This window comes from Varanus komodoensis, unplaced genomic scaffold (assembly GCF_004798865.1).
Source record: "Varanus komodoensis strain SLA01 unplaced genomic scaffold, ASM479886v1 scaffold27, whole genome shotgun sequence".
Classification (NCBI taxonomy): Eukaryota; Metazoa; Chordata; class Lepidosauria; order Squamata; family Varanidae; genus Varanus; species Varanus komodoensis.
Window position 1 is genome coordinate 6,878,024 of NW_025335701.1, and position 24,644 is coordinate 6,902,667.

The 24,644-nt window shown below is 43.0% G+C and overlaps 1 protein-coding gene across 1 annotated transcript in view; it reads left to right on the forward strand.

Annotated features, from left to right (window-relative positions):
* Positions 1-15,127, forward strand: part of GAN (gigaxonin) — a 67,235-nt gene extending 52,108 nt beyond the window's left edge. The window contains exon 12 of the transcript XR_006415099.1: positions 10,488-15,127. The gene's annotated coding sequence lies outside the window, so the exon portion shown is untranslated. The remainder of the gene's footprint in view (positions 1-10,487) is intronic.
* The last annotated feature ends 9,517 nt before the right edge of the window (positions 15,128-24,644 follow it).

Genomic DNA, 24,644 nt, shown 5'->3' on the forward strand with positions numbered 1-24,644 from the left:
CCCTCCCTCTTTCTTTCTTTCTTTCTTTCTTTCTTTCTTTCTTTCTTTCTTTCTTTCTTTCTTTCTTTCTTTCTTTCCTGGAAGAGCAATAGAATACGAGACAAGAGGTACCTTCCAGACAACTTGAAAGTTGCTGCAGGTTTATAGGACTGAAAAATTTAATAACTGTACTACTACCACCACTGAAAGGGGTAGAAGATTGATTGCTTTCTTCTGGGGAAAGTGGAGACATGTAGAACTGCTAAAAAGTAATTAATTTCAGACTCAGTCTGAAGAACTGTAGGACCAGAGGCTGGTATACAGATGACCTCTTTCAAGGACTTATGTTTACTGAGTAGTGTTGAATTTTAGAATGCAGTTATAGCAAATACTTTTATTATTTTTTCCACTTAGGTTTAGTAGATTTTTGTTCATAGCTATTAATATTTAATTTAATTATAGATGGTAAGCTTTTACTGGTAGAACAGTTTACCTCGCTGCTTATCTTTATTTGTTACATTGTCAGTAAAACACAACAATATTAAAGATTGAACCAAAAAAGAGCATGGAGTGCTCTTGGAATGCTCCATAGTCTTGCACTACAACTTTTAGAATCCTTCTTGTTATAGGACCTCTAGTTTTCCACTCTGAAAACTTGTAAGGCATCTGTAATGCCTGTTACCGGAACAGATGTTGCTCTTGGTTACACTGCTGTGAATTCAGAAAGGGTTTGGTTCTCCTATACCACAGACAGCCTCTACCACATTTGCAGCTGCTGATGAGGCACATGTGCATAGAGAAAGCAATGCTCACAGTGAAATTCACAGCAGTTTTGCTTCCTACACAACTTGCTTCCCTTCAAAATCTCACCAGTGCCGTTTTCTTTTCACTCAGCAAGCTTAGCTGCAGCAAATTATTCAGGGGGACCATACTGCCCCCCAATTGCTGGAAGTTGACCACCTCTGCCATAGGGCAAACTTTGCCAATTTAGGATTCTCCAGATGTGCTGGATTGCAACTCCAATCATTCCTAGCTGCCATGGCCAGGGAAGGGCACTAGTTTGGATAATGGGCACTTGAAGGATAATTCCATTGAAAAGGAGCCCTCAACAAGATTACTGTCTGAATTCTATTGAAAGGGTCCTTCCAGAATCTGTGAAGTTTCAGCATGATCCTGGCAGACATCAGGCACATCTTAGTTCCATTTCTGTCAAGGGAAGACATCTCCATTGTGCCATCCTGAGCATGTTTCCTCAAAAGTAAGTCCTGTTAAGTTCGGTGGGACTTTCTCCCAGATAAAAGTTCATAGAATCTCAGCCTTAAGTACTTGGTTGACATCCAGACTGCAAGTTGGCTGGTTCGTGGACTTCTTTCAAATCATGTAACTCTCGAAGCATGTGTTCAGTATATCTGTACCCTTATGAATGTTTGCATAATCCAGAATTCAGTGCATCTGATCTGTGCATTGCACTCCAGTGGAGTATGTGACCTCCACAATTAGCAGAGGTACAATTCCTGCCGCTGTCTCTCCAAACAGTGGAAATCATTCATGGGAACTCCTGCATGCTGCCCTGTGCATTAACACTCTATTATAAACTTCCTTTCAACCAGGAAAGTTTTGTGGTAAGTCTGACAGCTGCTCCTTGGGAGTGCCCAACTCTTGCTTCCAGTCTCTGTACTTGTTCTCTGGTTTAGCATTAAATGGCTATTTCTGAAACAATGTTCATACAAAGTATTTTCCACCCATTACCTTGGTCTTTGAAAGTTGGAATCTTCTTCAAGTACCCATTTCAGGGCAGATTAAAGGACTAGCCAAGGACACTTCTGAGCCGGTTATGACCCTGTTAGAGAAACAGTATAAATCCCCTAGAGAACAACTCCAGCTGGATCCTTACCTGTAAGGTATCTTTCCTCAGAATTATCTGTGCTAGCTTTCCAACCTACCCACTTGGACTGAAGAATACCATTTTATGTACAAAAATAAGAGAAAGTTCTTTGTGGTCTCTGACCCACACATGTGGGTTTATGTGCTTGCACAGCATAGCCCTTCCCTCTCTTCTGTACACATGCCAAGCATTGCTCCTGCCAGCATCCCAGTTCCTTCCTTTCTGCAGTAGCAAAAGCAGCACTTTGGAACATTCTGTGCCTCACAACAAAGAAAGCTACTCTGAGACACTAAACAGAATTTTCATCTTCTCTCCTTTCCCCTGAGCTTTTTCATGCTTTCCTTTATGAACACGTATTTCTTCAAAAAGTGGTCCTGCTCCAGCAGGAAAATCCCACTGCTAGGTGGACATTTGGAGTGCCTTTAGTGTCCTTGAGAGACCCATAGAGAAGACTCTTGTTCCTTTTGCAAGGCCTTCACTAAGCAGGCTGGGAGGAACAGATTGATGTGCCCCTACCTCTTCTTTGGGAAAAAGCCTTAAAAGTGGTGGACTCATTCATGTAAAGCTACCCTTTATAGGCTGCGTCATCTTCCTTCTACACAAGACCACTTCCCTCCCACACCTGGTTTCATTGGAAGATGTGCTTATTCAACCTGCCCTTTTGGGAACTCCCACATGTCCAGCACAACACCTTTAGCGGTCTCCTTGGACCAACTGCTCACAGACATCTTCAGTGCCTCTTGTCAAGACAGAATCCCATTCAAGGTGCCCGGCGATTGTCAAAGCCTTGGGATTGAAAACAATAAAGAAAAGACTGTCTTGCCAGATCAGTTCCAAAACCAAACCAGGACCGGTGCTAGCTGTGACTCAACTAATTAAGACCTCCATCCTTGTAGATACTTACATATCCCATCTGGTGTTAGAGAAATTTGGATCCCAAAGGAACACTATTTTCAATGATCTCTAATGCCTGGAATTTGTCTCTGGTAATGAACCTCCGTGTCAACTCTTTCTGGGACCATTCCGCTCTCTACCAACAAGCTTCTCCAATAACAGAAGAACTTCAGGAGCTTTCATAAGACACCAATCTGAGCTCCTGAGAGACAATTATACACTATTCACACTGTCACTATTACAGGTTCCCTCATACTATTACGGACCATTTATTTATTACTTATTTATGTAGGAAGCTTCTATGCTGCCCCATTCGCCGAAGCCTCGGGGCGGCTCACAATAATAAATAAACACAATATAAAAACAATATAATTTGAGTCGACCATTCTTTCTGTACAACCCATCCTGGTGAATCTGACTCTCTTGTTTCTCCACCATCAACTGCTTTCTGACAACTTCTTTCCTGGTGTCTGTAAAAACGTCCAGATTCAGCCCCTCTTATGCAGTCTGTACCTGCAATTCAACTAGTATAGCCTTCTCATCCTCTTCTTCCATTACTTCTCTGTCAGCATCCTCCCCTGATGCTACAGTTGGAGATCAAAACTCATTAACTCCCTCAGACAGCATTAGACTTTGGGGAGGAAAAAAATAATGATGGCCAAATCCTTCAGACTAGAGATTAAACTCCTGCTAGCCCCCCAATCCCCAACAGGGTTCAGGTCAACATGGCACCACCCACCTCTTTTCCAGTGCTACTGACCCTAGTCCACGTGATTAAACAATCATGAACAGAAGCATCCACAGTATTTCCAACTTCCCAGCAAATCAAGAATTTTTATAGGGTCCAAAGAAGACAACGACAACTGCACTTTTCTGTTCGAACACCCACTGTAGAAACTTAGCACTCAAAGCACAAGTCTTCTACTTCCTCCTTAGTCACATTGGGTAGGAAGATTGATGCTATCAGTCAGAAAACATATTCCACAGAAGCCCTTTCCTGGTAGATTGCCAATTACCAAACATGCATGGATGGATGCATGCATATCAACAGTTCCAATGGAACAACTTCACTCCTTTCTTTGATCAACTGCCTGAAAACACCTAAAACCTCACCACAGCTTTTCAAACAGAGGCACGTAGGCTGGCCAGTCAGCAAATCAATACAATGCAATAAATGACTGATGGTGGATCTAAATCAATGGCAGCAGCCATCTCTCTTCAGAGAGATGCATGACTCCACACCTCAGGACTGAATGAAGAGATTAAAAGAGAGTGGAAGGCCTCTAGTGGCAAGGGATTATTCAGTGCTTCCACAGATGACACAGTCATGTTCAAACAAAGCTTCAGTGCACAGGGTGGGAGTCACCCCCATTCCACAATGACTCCAAGCAGGTGTTCTTGATCATATTGGCATCACCAATCACCACCATAACTTAGCCCCAGCCAGGGCCTCTAGAGAAAACTCTTCCTCTACACTAAACTCCCCTTCCAATCAAATTTCCACCAATTGACTCCTGGAGAGACCTCAGACAAAACCAGTGACATCTTTGTCTACCACTCCTCCTGGCCTCTGCAACAAGCGTGTACCCTTTCATCATTTGGGAGATCACATCAGATGGATAAGCGCTCTCCATCATTGCCTGGGTTTCCCATCACAGTCTACAAACTCCCTGTTTTGGAGATATTTCATGCCACCTGTCCCAGAAGAGAGCAGAGAACCGATCTCTGTTCATCTGGCCACATTCATGCCACACCTACTGTGAGAGGTGTCTCGCCTAATGAGAGCTGCCATTCTGTATTCCAAAACTGGTGTTCACCATCAGAAAGGACACCTTACTCAGTGACTGGAGACCACATTGCCTTTCCTGGCAGAGGACTCCACTCATGCAGAGAATGTCTACATCAGTCACCTGGACTTTCTGGCCATGGCAAAAGTCCTCTGGGCATTTGAAACCCCTTTCACTGGATCCCCCATCCAGATCCCCCAGGAAAGCACCACTGTTGTCTTCTATGTCAAAAAATCAGGACATATAGGATTATTGTCACTTCTCAATTTGTTTTCAACTTTTGGGACTGGTGCATTTGCCACTCCATTCACCTGGCAAGTGGAACCAACATTCGGGATAACACACGGAGCAGAACTGGATCATCACACGAATGGGTAATACTGCACATAACTGAAGCAGTTCCAGAAATGCAGCCATCCCAAGATAGACTTCCTCACCACAGCACAATCCTTGAAGTGTTGCCTAGGAATCGTCATCCTTTCCTCCTTTTCCTCTGATTATGAGGATAGAAATCAAAATACAGGATGGTAGGACATATGCTACATATTGATCACCCAGCAATGGCCCTGTCAAGTGTGGTTTGTTCCACTCCTCTTGCCCTCCAAACACACATTCAGGCACTTTCCTTCCATCTCTATGGACAATGGACAGATCTGATACCCAGATCATCCATCTTCTTGCTTATCTGCCTGAAGAATACTCAACAGTATGCCTTCTACTCCATATCCCCACCACCCTTACACAAGGCTGTTCCTTAAAGGTCTGGGTAATTTATGCTTCCCAGATGCAGCCCCTACTCCCACATGGAGTCTTTCTCTGGTACTCAGTTTAACCCCTGAACTGTTCGGACCACTAGCCAACGGACCTGCATCTCCTAGCCATGAGAATCGCATTCCTGGTCATCCTAACCTCTGCTTGTGGCTCCTCTGAACTGTGGAGTGGCTTTACCATCACTACATTGTCAAAGCAAGCTGAATGCCAAGTATATCTTGCCAGTGTGGTGAAAATCTGTTGGGCGCATGCAGTTGGACAGTGTGTAGTTGTGATATGACTGGTAGTGAGTAGCCTAGATGGTTAAGCAACTGCTCTTTTGGTCATCATGGAGGGATCTCATCTGGTGTAGTTCTGAGCTGCTAATATTTAGTGATGAGCCAGTTAGGAAGGAACCTGCCCCAGGCGAGCTGCATGCTAGGTCTAACTGGCCTCATTGTCAGACTAGAAGATACTCAGGCTGCAGACATTCTCTGCAGTTGCACAAGGAGCAAGGTTTCTTTGCACTCATGGTTATGCTGGTCAGCAGAATAATTTTGCTCACGTGTGACCTCGGAGTCAAACTGGAGGTTATCCCATTGGATCTCTTGGAGTCAGGTTGCTGTCCATTCCTTTAAAAGCAGCATAGAAAGGAGTGGTGATTTGAAACCTATTCTCTCCTAAATAATTTTTCTGAGTCTGTCTTTCTGCTGGAGAGAAGCGGTTTTGGGAAGAAAGGTAGGAAAGGGGTTAGTCCCCCACTCCTGCACTCTGTCAGGCTGTTTTATAGAAATTGAGTTCATTCTCTGTTAGTTTTTAGTGTTGCCCTGTCTATGTTTGGCCCTTAAGTTCTTGGGCTCAGGCCTGAAGCTGTTGTGCTTAGCATACTTCCTTTGTGTTACTAATGATGGCATGCTTTTGTAGTTCTGGCCTGACCAACTTTAATGTTGAAACTTAGTTAATATTGTATACTAAATTCGTGTGAGGGCTTATGTCAAAACTACTTGTTTTCTTTATGCAAACTCTGTGATATTCCATTTTAAAAGAACTGCAATCAGACTGTTGAAAATTGGATTGAAATCACCTCTGAGGTTCTAGTTTAAAATACCATTTTTTTTTTTTTTTAAAGGAGGCGATTAAGAGTGAAGTGCATTCTATTCTTCGCAATACTTGTCTTCTGGCTCTGAATGCCAAGGCGTCTGTAGTGCAAATAGAGACTTTTGTTTTGTTTAGTAAAATTTCTCTGCTCAGTATTTGCATCAGTATAGTTCCCTCAAGCACAGAACTCGTATTTGTTTCATGTAATACAGTATGCAATAACAAAAATTGCTATAAGTGCCAAGAGTTAAGTTCTGTGTCTATGCAGATACTGCAGATCTCATCCAGTAGAGCACAAGGATGTCTAAAACTTCTAGCTGCAAAATAAATAGTTGAGTTCTTTTGTAAATAAATATTACACATCTTAGAACTTTTAAGATTCTGCAGGGGCTTATTATTTTGTATTAACTTATACTCCAAAACTGCCTTAGAAAATCCTATGTGCCATGCAAATAGGGTACTCAGCTGTTATGTTAGTATTCTAATGGCACACATGCAACTAGTAAATGGCAGTTGACCTTTTAATTTTTTATTTATTTTGCATAAATGTTTAAAACCATGATTGTGAGTCATTTGTTGTAGCATATCTGGACCCATTGGAGGAGGATACCAGCATAAGGCTGGCTGAGTCTGCTCACCTCCATTCCCAAGCTGGTCCATAGCAGTTCAGGTACTTTGGATAATGCTCGTAGTTCATAATTACTCACAATGGCCTGGTTTTACATAATGCTAACCCCATTTAATCCATGGTTTGTAGTTCCTACAGACCAGGCTTGTCTGGCTGATGTTTCTTCCTGTTCAAATGTAGGTTGTTTATTTCCCTCTTCTCTCTCCCTGCATCCTCAGAACTTTTGTAGTGCTATACTACTTGCTTGTTTATATTTTTAATCATTCTGTCCTATCTCCTTTGTACCCGGAAGAAACAACCCATGGTTTTGGGTTCACAGGTGGCAACCCAGAGTTCACAATCCAGGAACCAACAGTGGACTCTCTTTCTGGTTTGTACATGATTAAGAAGCCATGCTTGATGTAGCTGAGTTCACCCATCACAGCAGCTCAGCAAATCCATGGGATATTTTTATGTCCAAACCTGGCCAGCGAGTTCTTTGCTCATCAGAGCCCTTGAGAAGAGAGGGTTGGATATCTAATGTGCGAACTGCATATGGTCCTCGCTTTGTGAGATATGGCGGCAAACACTAGTTCACATACTCCCAGGACACATAAAATGTGTCTGTCACTTCTGAATGTGTAACCGTGAAATTTATTTTAATTAATTTCACTTACAGTAGGAAACTCATACATCTCAGGTTAAATTTACCTCTAAATATAATTTACTGTATTTCTTGGATATAAGATCTGCACTGTAAGTACTATACATCTTTGTGCTACTTGCGATGCTTCCCCCTCCCCCCAAAATAGACTTTGGTTTTCAGGTGTTGACAGAATTTCTTGGCTTTTTGCATTAGCTTTTCCCTGCAATGCTGATGTGAGGAGAGTCAGGAAAGCCTGGAAATCAGGGGTACTGATTCTACTTGTATGTTTTGTTATTTGTTTTTGATCTTGCTGGATTTAGCTGTGTTACAATTCCAACCAACACCCATTGAAACAGTTGTCTTTGTATGTGTTTATCCTTTAACCAGAGTAGAAACTTACTAGGGTGTAGCTTTCCCTAGCATACCAGACAAGATAGGCAAATATAGATATTTGTACAGTGTTCGGTTTTGCACATGTGAAAATAAAAATCTCAGCTGCCCACCCATTTATTTATTGTAGGGTGGCTTTATTGATGGATCTGCCAATCCCTGTGCACTGAGCAAACAAAAAAAGGTTTCCAAGCATCTGCCCCAGTCTGCCTTATGGCATTCAAATTATTATTTTTTTTCATTTTATTTGTACTTTGCCTTTCTAGCAAGAAAAATGGCACTCCAGCTGGCTAAAATTTAACTTTGGGTTTGAACTTGCCAAGTTCTACACACACTCAGGGCACTGTTACATATTATACTGGACATGAGAATGCCGCCAAAAGCAGCAGGATTGTGTGGAGGTCTCATCTCTGGTCCCTGCTTGAACTTGAGTATACGTTATGCCTTTTTTCTGCCTCTGCTCTTCTCCATGGAGCCAGTAGAAGCAGTGTTTACTCAAAATTGGAGTGAACATTTAAGAATATGCAGCATACCTAAAACCTTCTCAAGCTGCTCTGTTGAGGTTCAGTTAACAAAGAATAAGTCAGTATAGTATATTGGAAACTGCTTTGGTATCTGTCGAACTTGCAAAGTACCATTTATTAAAGAAAAAGTTGTTATTAAAGTATATAATAAATAGCATACGCATTTCTAAGTGCCTAATAAAATGGACTCACAAGTGGGCGTTTCCCCAAGGGTGGCAATGAGAGTTGCTTTTGTACTGTAGGCTACTCAATAACACATAATCAACTGATAAATAAACCTATTTAAAAGTTGTTCTTTAGCTTAAGCTACCCTGCTGGTGTTACCTATATCTAATTGTCAAATGTTTAAATAGTACTGAGGTAATTTCAGTATCTCTAATGCTCTAAATAATAAATCCTCACAACAAGTAGGAAGGCAGGAATTTTTCGTTTCTTTTCTGTCAGGTGCTCTTTATGCAACTTCAGTTGAGACAGACAGGAAAAGCAGATATGAAGGTATCACATGTATCTATTTTTGATGGCTTAAATCATGAGGCCCAGAGTGTGTTCCATTGACTGAGGGTACGATCCAGAGTTCTTAAAACATTTGAGTATCATCAGTGAATTCTGTTCTTTGGCCTTTTTCTTTTTTGAAAAAGATCATAACAACACTTTGATTAGTGAAAGGAAACTGTGTTCTTTTGGTTGCTTGGTTGATGTGTGAAGTCCATTAAAATATAGATCCCCCTTTTGAATCCTAACCTAATGTACTCCAGATGTTTTTCTGAGAGTTGCTAACTCTTTGTTAAAACATAATCGAAGCTGTTAGAATTCACCCATTTATCTGGTTTGGGCTGATATTACCGTTTGATGTGTTCAGACACCTGAGCTGGACCACAGCCTGACATCTCCTGGTGCAAAATTGCACCTTGATAAGACACATGATCTTTGGAAATATAAATTTTCTTGAGTTGTGTTAAATAGGAATTTGTATGCAGGCAGCTTCTCATTCCCTCATAGTCCTAGTAACACAACAGGAAAGTGTTTCTCAGTTTACCAGTAATCTATACAGAATAGTAGTTACTGCTTCTGCTAGTTTGCTAAGAACTAGCAAAGTGTCCTCCATTATACTGGTGGGATCTGTACTGAGGTAAGCTATTATACATTCCAGTGGTGTGGAACAAATCTTTGCTGGTTGATAGAAACCCTGCTGGGGGCAGGGGGAGCCACCCAGAAAAGAGTTTTGGGTCTTAACTGTTCCCCAGCACCTCTTCTGTCTGATTCCATCATCCCCCAGCAAGTCTGCAAGAGAACTGCTGACTTGCATATACACCATATAGGACTGAAGTTAATCCCTCAGCCTACACTTGGTTCCTTTTCATGATTGATTTCAGTTGCATTGAAGTAAAAATGTCTGTAATTCACTTGAGTTTTAACAGTTTTTACTATTGCAAAGTAAAAACAAGTACAGGTTAAAGGAGGAATATCCACCATTTGTTTCTCAGGAAAAGCAGAGTTGCTTAACACATGTGCGAAGATAACCTTTGCTCATTTTATTTAGTTGCATTTTCTTCTTGATACCAAGGGCCTTGTTCTTCTATTCTTACAGGTGCTATTATAACATAAATTCTGAATTCTTCACCACTTTGCTTGAAAAGTTTAAATCAGTCTGTTACTTGAATATTAATTATTAATTGATGGTGACCAGTTTTTTGTCCCTCAGTCCATTAACTGATGACCAGAAAAATGTTTCATACTTCATTCAAAGTGTTTTTTTGTGAACATCCTTTATTCTGTCCTTATTTAAACCTTCTATTATGTATAGGTACCACTTTATTGAACAATATCCTTTTAAAAATTGCAATCTATTCCTTGCTATAAAACATTGGATTATTACACTTAATGTGAGGAATCTTTCCTTAACATAGTTCCTCATTAAATTTTTCAGATGGGTTTTCTCAAGTTGCATCTCAGTTCCTAAGATGATGTTAGTCAAGAACTATGAAACGATTACTGTATGTTTTCAAGAGGTCCTGTCTCAATTCCATAGCTATGAAGCAAGGTAAGATAGGCTGCCAATAGCCAAACATAATGAAGGCTGGAAGTTAATGAGAAAGAAACTGAAAATTTGTCAAGCTACTTAAAATTCTTATGCAAAAGAAGGGATGCAAACCATGGTGTTAAACACATCATTATGCCTTTAGTGTTTTTTGAAACCCCGGCACTTTTTTAAAATGGCTGTTGCTTGCCTAGACTTGCCACAAAAGGGAGAAGAGATGGGACCACTTCTGCCCTATGCTGCTGTTTCATGAAAAATCACCTTCTTCAAGCTGCTGTTTGCCCTGAAACAGTAAATAACATAAAAGATGGTGATTCTTTTAGCAAGCAAACAGCACTGGGTGACTCCCCCCCCCACACACACACACACATACACACTGTGCTTGTTTTCTGGATTGAGATCTTCTCATAGCTGCTGTTTTTCAAAAGTGAAATGACAGTGTTCAACATTACATCTAGTTTACATCTACCTTGAGTAGGTTTTCTACTATTACGCATAGGCAGTTGAAGGGGAAGTGACTGTCATCGAGAGGAACACCTGAGGTTCCTTTTCTCAGCAGTGAACAATATTAACACAGCCTTCTGCTCGACTAGAGAACTCCTCTGGTAAGCTTTGGGAAGGAAAGCACTATTTTGAACTGTCAGTCATATTTTTGTTTTAAAATTTTGAATTACCTACTTCCACCCCTTACAGTTAATGCACACTTACCGTGAATTCAAATACTTTTTTGTGCATTTCTATACAAATCCATAATGGGTGAAAGTATTACAAGATGACGATTCTTATTGTGTTCATTTTATACTACCCCGTAGACAAAGCTCTCTTTTTATGTATTTCTGTGATGAGGGGATTATAAACAATAATATCTTTAAACCTCCTTATTCGACTTACCGTTTGTCTTGGAGCTATGCAATTTTGGGTTGTGTACTTTTCTGGAAAGGGCTATATAGACAGGAGAAATTCCTTTTAAATATGTGTGCTTCCTACAAGGGCAGCCCACAGGGAGTTAGTGAAGTAATTGTGATTCGGTGGCAACACTCACTGGTTTGCATCCTGTTGACGGTTTAGCATTTCCAGTCAGAACGACAAGCTTCGGGTCAAAAGGCAGCTCTGCATTTGTTTCAGGCGAAATGACTTAACACAGATATGTGTAGGCAGGCAGACTGGCTTGTCATATTTCGTGTTTGGGCTACAAGTTCTTGTGAACATATTGTAAGATCAGCACATTAGCCTCTGGACAAATAAGTCCTTTGTGAGGTTTGTTGTATTGGTATTGCTTTATTAGTATTTTGGTCAACTTGAATGAAATTCATAGTAGTTATGCTCTGACGTTCGTGTTAATCCGAAAATTACAATCCAGAGAAACTTGATACACATCTAAGCTTTGTTGAAATAAATGGAAAAAATACTGTAAGTTTATATATGCACCTCTTTTAATGAGATATGAACACACCTAATTTTCTTTCTTTCAGCCCTTTTCAGATGGGCTCAAAAAAAAAAAATTAGATTTAAATCTCTTGGTTCTTTTACTGATTGAAAGATGTATTCGATTCTAGGTTTTACGTTTTTGTGATTTTGTTCACATGCAGCCAGCCAAAAGGTAATTCAATGTTTCTTATGCTTCCAACACATACACAGTGTGTACTAATAGCAAACAGGTTATTTAAGGAAACGTACAATTTTGTACTTGTCAAAAGTGGCCTTTTTTGGGAAAGCACACAGTATATAGATTAACATTGTGTTGATGTGTAATTTCAGAGGATTTTTCTTTTTTGTATTGACAGAATTTATATGCATTTTTTTCAAGCTAATAAGCTCTTTCTTTAGAGGTATACAGGTTAAACGGGCCAAAAGTCTACATTTCCATTACTCTCCATATGTATTGCGAATAGCTCCATGTTCTTCATCACTGGGGAATGAACACAAGGACCATTCTCTAGCAGTGAAGAATTATTATTATTAATATTATTATATTACATTTCTAGAGTGGACTGCCTGCTACCACAGGATTTGTATACAATATGAGCTTCACAAAGTGTTTGGTTAGAACTATTGCTTTGCAGATTATGAGGCTCTTAATCTTTTTTTTTAATATCCATATAAGCAGGATAGTTTATTGTAGGCACAAAATAAAACTTTTAGACACTAGTTGTAGAGAACAATCACAGAAGCGCTTGGGAGCTGATGAGAGAGATTTGTAGCTGAGGGGTTGGGTTGCCAGACCCCAGCAATTTAGACAAACAAGTTGTTGCTGTACATGACACAAATGTATAAGATTTAGTCTGTTCATCCATTGATGTTTACAGTTTAACTGCTGGATTTTGGAAAGCTCTTTTTTTGCCATAGCTGCAGTTATGAAGCTGTCTTTAATGTTTAACATGAACCATCCAAAATCACTAATGAGGTGGGGATTGGAATTTGACAAGAAGCCCTAAGTGTACGAAGTTCCATATGTGGATATCTTCCATGAGTTAGTGCACAATTTATTTTAGTCAGTGGATTTCATTAGATGTAGTTTGAGAAAAGGTTCGTTCAAATTGCAAGCTGAATAATTAAATGATTAATGCGGGAACATATTTCAGGGCTAATTGTAACAACGAGATACGGATGTATCTTAAGTTCTTTGTGCAATGCGACAGTACAGTTGTTTGCAATTCTAAAACTGTAAATTGCCAATATTAATAATACCCTTGACGCTGTCAGCACTAATACAATATCCTCTGCAAACTGTAAAGGAAGTGTTACTTTTGTTTTGTCAACGCGGTTTGTTCAGGTGTCATACTTCTCCACAGTGAACTCCTAGAAATTAAATACACCATCATACTTGTTGCCGAAGATTAAACTAAAATGTGAAAATATAGGTAGGGATTATGAAGTGCCATAGAAAATAGTTTTGTATGGAGTCAGTCCCAGACAGGGGACTTTCTACATTGACTGACAGCAGCTTTCTGAAGATCTCAGGTTGACTTTGCCAGCTGAGATTCTGTCACCACCTGCCTAGAAAATCATGCAGGAGGAGTTTCATGGAGCTCTTCCTAGAAAGCTGCTATTTGTGTACCTACTCCTTGTTTACCTTTTGCAATTTATTGACTAGTGTTGGTCTGCATACTACGGTCGTTTTTCCCGTCATGGAGTGAACCCTATCCCCATAATTGCTTTCCCTCCCCACAAAAATAAGTGATTCAGAACTAGCAAAATCTGCCAAAGGATTCCCAATCAATAGGATTCCCTATTGTTATGACATCTGAACAAATCTATAGTTAACTGTGTGTAGCTTGTTTGGGGGTTTTGTCCTTTTTTTGTGGCTTAAGGGATGCTTTAACCCTTAATAACCTGGACTTCAAAACAGAATCTATATAAGAACTGCTATGAATGTTGTGCATGCTAACTTGTATGGTTATATTTGAAGAAAATAATGTGCAATTTTAACAGCACTTTGTGATCGGTTAGTAAAACTGGGCTTTGCAATGGAACATGTGATATTAATGCGTAATGAATAAGTAGTGTTGTCTGTACTGTTTGTATATCCTTTTCAAGTGTTTCAGCAATGACTTTTTCATGGGACCCTGATAAATCACACTTAATTTTTATTAATTAATTTTGAGAAATGGTGGCTCGATCCAGTGATACACCCACAGAACTCAATAACTGCAGGGGCTTCCCCATCGTAAGACAAGTGAAATGCTAATAATTTAACAATAGTTACAGAACTGCTCCAGGGCTCGGGGAAGTCCAAACCATTAGGCAGTGTCCATTCTTTCTGTCTGTCCAAATAGGAACGCTTCAAAAGCTTCTGGAAAACTTTCCCTGGGATAGAAAAGTTGCTTGATTTGAGCACTGTGGGGGCACCATCAACCCCCCCCCCCCCGCCACATACTGCTCTGCCTTTTTTGTCACTCTTCAGTCATGGAACAGATGAGAGCTCTGCATGAGTCAGAAGGTTCAGGGTGCTGGATCATGCCCCGTGTATGCAAATTGTTTGTTTTAGGATCGTCTCGTCTGCCCTTGTGTTCACCAGTTCGTTTTCATGGAAGATCTGACATAACAGCAATTTTTTAAAAATTAGAATTACTTTATTCACATTTGTATACTTTTGAGGTTTACATATTCTAACAATGCGAAAAAAGGATACAAAATGGTTCATGGAATAAGTAGCACTTTGTTTACATGTTCTGTATAATGTTGGGCAAATAAAGGGTTTTTAATTTTTTATTTTAATTTAAAGCACATGGATTGTGCTGTGGGGGCTTCGTAGCCACTGTGCAAATTGTGGCGTAATATTGTACTAAGGATCAGTGAAAGTGTGTTATCTTTTTTAATGTAGTTTGTATTGATCGGGTTTTATAAAATGTATGAAAAAGAGTGTTGTATTTTGATCTGACATTTGTGTATGGTAAAGTCACTTTGCTTTATGTTTTGGAGGTTTGTTGAAAACTTGAACTATTTTATAGAAGGGTGCAGACCAAAATTGAGTTGTCTTGAAGATGTTTAACGAACTAACCAAATAAACATTTTATGGTTTGCATACATTTCCTTTGAATGAAACCTTTTCTTGTCATTTACTCCTTCAGAAATAAAAGGGAGACATTGAATACAGCCTGGAAAGGGAATTGAGGTAAATGAGATTTTTTGTAAATGGTCCCGGTCATGAAAGGAGCCTTAAAGAATACGTTGCGGCTGCATGGAGGCCCAGCACCTTTATTCTGAGGGGCTTGTTCAGTGTTCTCCAGATGATAGCCTAGGAACAGAAAGTACTTTACTTCTCAACCTGCTAAAGCCTCTATAAATAAGTCAGTGCAACTATTGTAAAGAAGGACTTCATAGACATGGAACATGTTTGTTCAGGCCTGGCCACAGCATTCCATACTGTGCAAGCCTATAGATCAATCGGTATAAAAAACTAAACCTGCAGTGAATTAACAGTCCCAATTAAAATGCTTAAGAAGCCCCAAGTTTTATTTTTATCTGTTAGATATGTTTTATCAAAAGAAGAACATGAATTCTGCACGTACCTCATAGAAAAAGGGCAAGGTTCTGATAGGGCAAAGAAGAATGGCAAATTTTATTTATTATATTGATATCTCATTTTTTACCCTTTCAAGGAACTGAAGGGGACTTGCATACTTCTCAGTTTTATCCCTACAACAGCAACTCTGTGAGGGAGGTGAATGGCCCAAAGTCACCCAGTGAGCTCCATGGCTGGATGGGGACTAGAACCCAGGTTGCCTGAGTCCCAGACCACACTCATGACCACAACGCCACTCTGCCCTTCCTCAAATCTGACACTCCTGCTGGTGCAACTTTTCTGTTGAGGCTGGGTTGATTTTAGCACAAGGTAGTGACTAGCTGAGAGTGACAGGTTCATAGGATATTGCAACCTATTAATGCGTACCTGGGCATGGTGTGCTCAGGGGTCAGACTAGATGGCCTGAGAGGCCCCTTTTGACTCGCTGTGTTTCTACGTGTTGTAATGTCATCTTGATACCAGACCATCTCCAACAGGGTGGCTTATTTCCAGGCAACAAGTCAGTGTGACAACCCATAGCTTGCTCCAGGGGTTGGTTGGCTAATAGCAGGGCAGGTTGTTGTGTCATCTGGACCACGTAGTTTCAAGTCCCTCAGGAATTGTGGGGATCGGCTAGGAAGCCACTCAGCAGCAGCAGGAATCTCACTTGGGCCACCCGCAGTGACATTCTGTCCAAGAGTCCAGGTATAAGTTCCATTGGTGCTCGATCCCCTTTTGGTCTGTCCCATTTTGCCACCACTAAAAGGTTGTTTTTTTTAATCCTCTGGAAAATGTGTATGTTTAAAAAAAAAATAAAAACCTGGAAAACAAATGCAAATTCATGGTTGAGAAGTAAAAGGAGGGGAACTTCATGGTCTATTTAATAGAGTTCAGTGCCATTGTTTGCCACACACATTTGTTCTACACACGTGTAAAAGCTAGATCCGTGGTCCATCCAGCTCTAAGCACTTGTAAAAATGTTTAACTGGTTCAGTAGGAATAGTGGTAGAGATTCACATTCAAATACTCATTTGAATGAGTATTTCACTCAGGGAGAACTGCAGTGTGGAGACTTGACATAAAAATTTGGATGCAATTTCTAGTACTGAAGCGATGTTCTTATAGAAGTATGTTTTTATGCATAGATCCCTGTATTTCTGATGTCTGGGAGTCCCAGTTTGCTTACAATGCACAATCTAAAATACGTTAATCAAAACAATGCCACAAATCCTCTCCTCCCCCTCCTTGATTCTTTAAATAATAATTTTAAAAATCAGACAAGTAAAGTAGAATTGACTTTAACATGCATGTTGTGCCCTGAAACCAAAAGGTGGATTCAAGATAATTGCATCACCCGCCCCACCCCCAAAGAACATCTGTCATCACCCATGAATTAAAGCAAAGCAGTCCTCCTTTTCCCTTTTGAAATAAAAAGCTTTTCTCCCCTTGCACATAAGGAATATAATGAAATAGCAGGGAACTGACAAGCTGAAGAAATGTTATTCGCCTCTGAAGAGCATTTGGAAATGGTGGTGTGGAGATGGCCCGTGGGTAAAAATTGCTCTTTCTCTCTCCCTTGTCTTGCCTCTTTGAGAGAAGCTGGAGAGAATGTGAATGAAGGGGATGAATGGGAAGGAACGCGGCAAGTAGTGCATTGACAGAAATGAAAGAGATGCTGGGGTTGGTCTGAGGACACACGGGATGCGTCTGAGCTTCTTTGGAACATGTGAGGGAACGGCCTGCAGCTCCCCGCACGTGGAGGTAGTGTAGCTCCGGCAAAGCCTGCGCTGTAGCCTAGATCCTTCTTCTGACAGCATCTAGCATTTCAAAGCATAGTGGTACTTTGTGACTCCCCGCCGCAGACACAAAATTAGCTTTATGGTTATTTATAGCAGCTGCAAAAGCTGCTCTGCTCGGGTTTTCTGAGCAGGATTGCATGGCAAAAAATGGAAACAAAGACCCACCTTCCCACCCCCTCTGGATTCCAGCAGTCAGTCGCATCGTAGAGGATGGAGGTGGGACACTGCTGAGAGCTCAGCTTGTCCAATCTGCGGGTTTACCTGGAACACCACAAAGGGGAGATGAAACACGTGAAGCCCTGAGTCTTTCTTTCCATCTGCTTGCATGAAATTCCTCGGATTTCCTAGGAGGGGAGGTCAAGGGCCGTAAGCGCCCTGAAATTTTCTCAGTGAGGTGCTTCCTTTGTAAATGGATGCTCAGCTTACATGTGCCTCATTCACAAACAGCCTTCATTGACAAATGGGTGCCGTTTCTAAACTGACGGAGAGAGGAAATTGGATCACGGTGCCCTTAACTGTTCATACCACACTAGGTGCATTTGGAATGGCTCCTTTCCTTGAGGCTGGGGTGCAGAAAGTCATGTGGTTTCCAGGCTTGTGCGATTTCCACGCTTCTCCATCGTACACCCTCAGCCCCCATGGTTCAAAGTTAATCCCAGGGTGCACTGCTCCTGCCCACCATGCCTGCTGCCCCTCACTGGTCCACATGCTCCCCTGGGCCTGAGCTCAGCCACCTGCTCCTGTCTGTCAGCCAAAGCAAGCACTTGCTCGCTAGACTAGCACTGTTGCTCTGAAGGAACGCTCCCCATGCACGGGACTCTCACATGCTGGGAGGGGTGGCCTCCCCCCACAGCCAGACGTGCCCCCCAGCCACTCCCCACGGCCTGCTCTCCTGCAGCACCCCCTCAGAAGCCCTTCCCCCCTTCACCTGCACTGCCACACCTGGGGGCTGCTGGCCTTGGCACCCCCTCCCCCTTCACTGAGCACTGCCCCCACCCCTCATCCAGCCCCCTCCCCGCCCTCCCCAGCAGAGCCACGCAGGGCCAAGGACATCTTGCTTCTGCAGCATCGTGGCCTGCTGAAAACATGCCAGGCCTTAATAGAAACGGGCTGCCCCTCTGGCCGCACACGAGCCCTGCGGCTCCAGACTTGTGCGCACATACTCCCTCTCCCCCACAACATCCCTCCCCACGCTGGCCTGCCTCCAGGTGCCCTGCTTCCGCCGCTCACCATGCCTGGCCCTGCCCACCCTGTGACTGCACGGACACATGCCAACACACCCATGTGCACGAGCTGCTTGCAGGACTGCGCTGGGCGCTGCGGGTGAGGAAGTCTCTGCACCACGGCCCCTTCCACCACCCCTACATGGCTCTGCAGGACAGACCGGTCGACCCAGGAGCTAGACTCCAACATGGCTACTTCCAGGAAGGAGGCTGGCATCCGCACTGGGATGGAGGTTCTGTGGGTGATTCCCCCAGATCCACTAGGAAATCGCAGTGCAGACCTCCCATGCTTCACGCTTGGTTCAGAGAGCACGGGGGTTGCATGTGGCTGCCATCCAACACCACACTGTCCCTATCTGCACCTGGCCTTGGTGGTTCCAGGTTGTCCTCCAGTAGACCATCACATAGATCCTGTGCATGCCACGATCATGTGCAGCATGATGGCCTTCTCCACACCTAGCAGGGTGTAGAGAGTGTACAGGGACCACCGCCATGCCTTCAGCTGCCCAAGGATGCTCTGCACAAGCAACTGTGTCCAGCTGTGGTTGTAGTTGAGGTTCTTCTGCTGGGTGGTTCTGAGGAAGCAGTAAGGGACCATCAGCCATGGCTGCAACGCCACCATAATTGGGATGGATGGGCTTCCTCACATGAGCACGAGGGGCTGCAGAAAATGTCTCTCTCCAGCTGGTCTCCAAGGGTGAGTTCCAGAGGATAGCCATGATGTGGCTCTGGCTGGACACACATCCTGGATGCGAACACATCCAGGACCTGCCTCGTAGTTCACCATCGCCTGCTCCCCCTCGCAAACCTCCTTGAAATGTTCTTCCAGTCAGTTGCTGTCTTCTTTACTGGATCCTGCACTCTGATCACTTGGCCGTCTGCATTCTATTGGCGGAATTAAAAGGTTTTGTTTGACTTCCCTCCCAAGATTTCTGGCTCAGTCCTACAGAGAAACTCAACTGTGGAGGGACAGCATCCACCCAGAAGGTTCCCTGCACAAGCCTCGTGGAAATCAGCGGTGTCATTGCATCCACAGTGACGAGGACCTCTTGGAGAAAGAATGCTTCCGTTTGTTGTGTTCTGAATCCTCACGTCTCTCTTTTAGCATATAATTTTTGATGTTTTCCAGATTTGCCCGATGCCGGATGCCTTCTACAACTCATCTCCAACCATGGCTGTGCTAGCTGTGGATGCTGGGAGTTGTAGTACAACACAGCTGGGAGGCATCAGGGGAAGGGACCCTGCCTTCTACTCTGGCCTCAGGCTGGGAACCCTTTTCCATTGCCACAATGCCAAACATGAAGGAAGCCGGTTTCCCTCCCTCTCTTTCTCTCTGTTGTATTTAAAGTACTTTCAGGTCACAGCACAATGTCCTGTCAGTATGACTTACAAACATAATACAAATTCAAGGATTAAGGGAAGCATAAATACACACTTAACTATTTCAGCTGTTCATTAGTTCCATAAATTAGCACAAGCTTTTGTGGGTTATAATCCCCTTCATCAGATGCGGTAAGTGGAACCAGAGTGCTTAGAATAAACTCCGGGTGGAATGGAGGCTTTGAGTTGGAAAAACAGGTAGGGCATAGTCCCATGGAAGTTTACACAAGAAACGTCTTAAGTTTGCACAGGACTGCACCTTTAAACAGGTAGATCTGTGGCAAGCCTTCTATTCTCTTAATGCAGCAGTTATAAGAGATAAGGGCACACTCTTACTGAGATAACTGCATGTCTCAGTGCAGAGATTCATGCTTATCCAGGCACAGCAGAAAGTGCCACAGTGTGGATCTCCCCTCTCCTCCCATGTTTTACCAGAAGACCAGTTTTGGTTGTCTAGCTGGGGTGCCTGAGAGGTGGAGGGGAGGAGGCTGAAGCCGCATGAGGATACCTCATAACCTGACCTCCCCAGTCTGCCCGCTATGCTGCCCTTTTCCCTGCCCCCTTTCCTCACTTGAGGTCACGTTCCTGGCCTTAGGTCTGTGCCATGCTTTTTGCCTTAGTTCTGATTCCCAGCTCTGAGATCAGAGTGCTGTCTCCATGCTCAGAGCTGGAAATCTGATTTATCTTTTGGCCCTCCAAGCAACATCAGGGGCCATAGGATCATTCTCTAATAATCTTTATGTGTAAAGAAATCGTAGTCCTCTTGAATCCCTAAGAAACACAGTCAAGTTTCTTTATCATCTTTTGTCTCACATACCAAGGAAGTTCCTAATTTCAACTGTGAAAAAAGCCAGTGTGGTGTCGTGGTGAAGAGCATGGGACTGGGACTCGGGCAAGCTGGGTTCGAGTCCCCGCTCAGCCATGGAGCCAACTGGGTGACTCTGGGCCAGTCACAGACTCTTAGCCCAACCTACCTCACAGGGTTGTTGTGGGGATAAGATGGAGGAGGAGAATGGTGTAAGCTGCCTTGAGCCCTCTGTAGGAAAAAGGCAGGATATAAATCGGAAAAAAAATACTAGAGAAATTTGATGAAATGCCTGCCTTGATTGCTTTGCCCACAAATAGGGTGAGGAAGTCTCAGAGTCCATTTGCACACCGCTCTGATCTAAGCACATCTGAAACAGCAGAAATCCTGTCCAGGATGGCCCTGAGGTCCCTGGAATTTACGAGTAAAATGGAACCCATATTCTGTTCCACGATTGGACCTTGCCGTCTCCACAGGGTAGAAAGCTATTTGCTGAATAAATCCAGCACACTGGATGTAAGCATGGCCTGGTTTCCGTTCCAGATCTGATTGCATAAGGCCGACCACACGATCGTCCCCTTGCTGTCCCACTGGCCCAGCCCTACAGTGAGCAAGTCCCTTGTCTGTGAGCACATTTGGAATCTGATAAACATTCCGGGTCACCACCAGGAAATGGCTGCCATAAGAAGTTTAGCAAAGGACAAACAACATGCTGAGGGTAAGGCAGAGGTGCCGCATGGGCCTATCCCCTTAAACCAGCATTCCCCAAACTGTCCTGCAGAACCCTAGGGATCCACAGGGGTTCCATGAAAAATCTCACAAATCAAATTTAAAACAGATTTTAAAATGAAACCACACGAGGCCAACTATTTAATTATCAGTTGGTGTCCAAGCAGCAAATGAGGAAATGCATCAAATAGTTTGGTTTCTAGGACTCTCTTGCGTAGTGCTGGGAATACTCGAAACAATTTGTTTGGGATATTGCCATATCATTGCTGTATTCATTTGTTATATTTATTTTTTTCTTTATTATTTCCAAACCAACTAGTTTGTGCAAAGCACTTGGGCAATAGGAGCAGATGAAAGAAGGAAGAACGTTGTGGGTTCACAATGCTTAGTAAACATCAGGAGTAGAGTTAGGATTCCACAGAAAAAATGTCTTCAGAAAGGTTCTATGGCCAAAAAAGTTTGGGAACCGCTGCCTTAAACAATGAATTTGGACCCATGGTTTGCAGCACAAACGGAGACTTTTTTTATGGGAATCCCAGTCGCCAGCAAGAAAATATGTTCTTTAAATGTGAGAGGAGCAGGACACTTTGGTGGGTGCCAAGCAAGGTGTGGGGCACATTTGTACCCATGGCCCTCTGATGCCTACCCTGGTCTAACCTGTATTGGTCCAACAAGGCTTCTGGCCCATGAAGGTTCCATTCTCTTTTGTTACCATTTTACTAAGACTGGAAAATGCTGAATTATAGAATGTCGCCACCTATGACATGCTACAAAACTGAGTGTTAACTTTATCAAGAAGAGGAAAAGAATCATATCTGACCAAAGCAATTTAATATGGGGTTCTACCTGTCAAGGTAACCTAACATAATGTAAATTATATTAAATAGAGGCGCAAACATGACATTTAAAAGCTGTTAGAAACACTGTAAGTAAAAGAAATAAAGGTCCCCATGAATTCTCTAGGAGCAATTTTAAAGTGCAGATCCAATGAGAGGAATCCTGAGTAACAAGATGGGGGAAGGCCCTTGCTTGACGTCTTAGAGACGCATGAGCAGCAGGGAGCAGCAGGCCTGCCCTGGCTGAGTTCTTTCCCCACTGCTTGGAACTGGGTCACCCAGTCATGCTCATGTTACGTCTACTGAACATGTCGGGGAGGAAGAGGTTGATGCTTGCTGCACACTTTAAGTGGTAATTCGGTTTCCAGTATGTCGAGCTCACATTTAGAGGAAGAGCAGTGGTCAAGATGCTCACCGCAGAGGCAGCCTTCCCGTGCTGTCCTCCACGGGGCTTGCGACACACCCTGACACAAACTGAGAAATCAACTTGCGATGCTGTGAAGTTTTTTCTGGTTATTGTATGAACCTCACCTCCTCCACCCTGACCTCGGCCTGGCCTCAGGTGGATTCGATCTCTCTCTCTTGCTCTCTCTCGCCTCGGGGCAACCAGGTAGTCCTTCCAGCTGATGCGGAGATGTGAGAGAAGCAGGCTCTGACTGTTCCAAGAGTTTTGGATGAGCCACCAAGTTGCTCTGATAGGAAGGAGGAGAGAGAGATCTCTCTTCAGTGATCCACTCAGACCATGTCAAAACATTCCTCATTCAGAGATGTGACCTTCACATTTGGATTTATCTTTTTTTTTTTTAACAGTCTACAAAGACAAATATATTTCCAGCCAGCCATGGCCATAAATGTTATACAAATAAAAAATAGAGTCATTTTTTTCAACTTGTAAACATGTAACCCATTTGATTGCTATATGACATCAGTCGGTCTGTCCATTTCTGTTACTTCCAGGCCCTAATTTTCATTCCCATGGGAAAAAGCTATTTCTCAGCTTCTTCCACCATTTAGGGGGGAATAAGCCATGGGTACAGAAAGCAGGACCTGGACCCATCTATTGGCAGCCCCACACAGAAACATAGAAACAGAGTAAGTCAGGAAGGGTCTCCTGGGCCATCTAGTCTGACCCCCAGCTCCAGCTGGCTCCGCTCATGACATTCCTGCCATGTGCATGTCCAACCTGTCCTTGAACACCCTCATGGATGGGGCTTCAGCCACCACTCATTGAAGCCCATTCCATACCCTAGGGATCCTAACTGTCAGGAAGTACTTCCTGGCATCCACCCTAAATCTTTCCTGAGCTTTGCTCCATTGGAAGGCGTCCTGCCCTCCTCTGCAGAGGAGAACAGGTCTCTACCCACCTCCATGTGACACCCCCTCCCATACCTGCATGTCGCCAACAGATCCCCTCTGAGTCTCCTCTTCTCCAGGCTGAAGAGACCCAGTTCCCTCAGTCTCGCCTCATACGTCTTTGCCTGCAATCTGGCCACCATCCTTGTGGCCTGATGCTGCACTGACTCTTGACAGTGTTGTTCTGTGTGGAGAAAATGAAGAGGAGGACCACATAAGCTGCCTTGGGCTCCTTGCAAGATGAAAAAAGGCAAGACATTAATGTGTACATTAAAACTATGAAACAAATGCCCCCTTTATGGGAATCCTTCATCCTTTTCATGCTTAGAAATAATACATGTTATAATCCTGCTGGTGCATCACTTGTCTCTGAGCAGTTAGAAGTGCAGGAACTGTACTATGGAGGTAATGGTTAGGACATCGAGAGAACGGCAGCCTCTGGATGTATTGGCCTACAATGGGGGATTCTGGGAGCTGTAGTCCAACACTTCTGGGGGGCAAGAGATTGGGGGGAAATGATATGAGCTGCAGAATGCAGCCTGATGCTAAGACTCCATGCACATTTCACTCACTAGGCCTTCCTTCCACGCAAACATGCCCAGTGGAGCTGACTAAATCAGCACATGAGAAAAAGCAATTTGCCCAAAGGGACAACAGATGATATTCTCTGCTTATAGATTATGAATGCACAAACCGCCCTAAACAATCTCATCTACAGTTTTGATATGAAATGCGCATCTCTCTCTAAGTAAAAAGTATTCAGCAGCTCAATAGGGAAAACCTTTTCAGGCCATCATTTATTTAAAAAATCATCAATGGGTCACTTGCAGAGTTCACCATCATGGTATAATCTCAAATATATAGGACTGTTGTACCGGCTGCTCAGCTAGCATAAGAACACTATAGAAAGAACCCT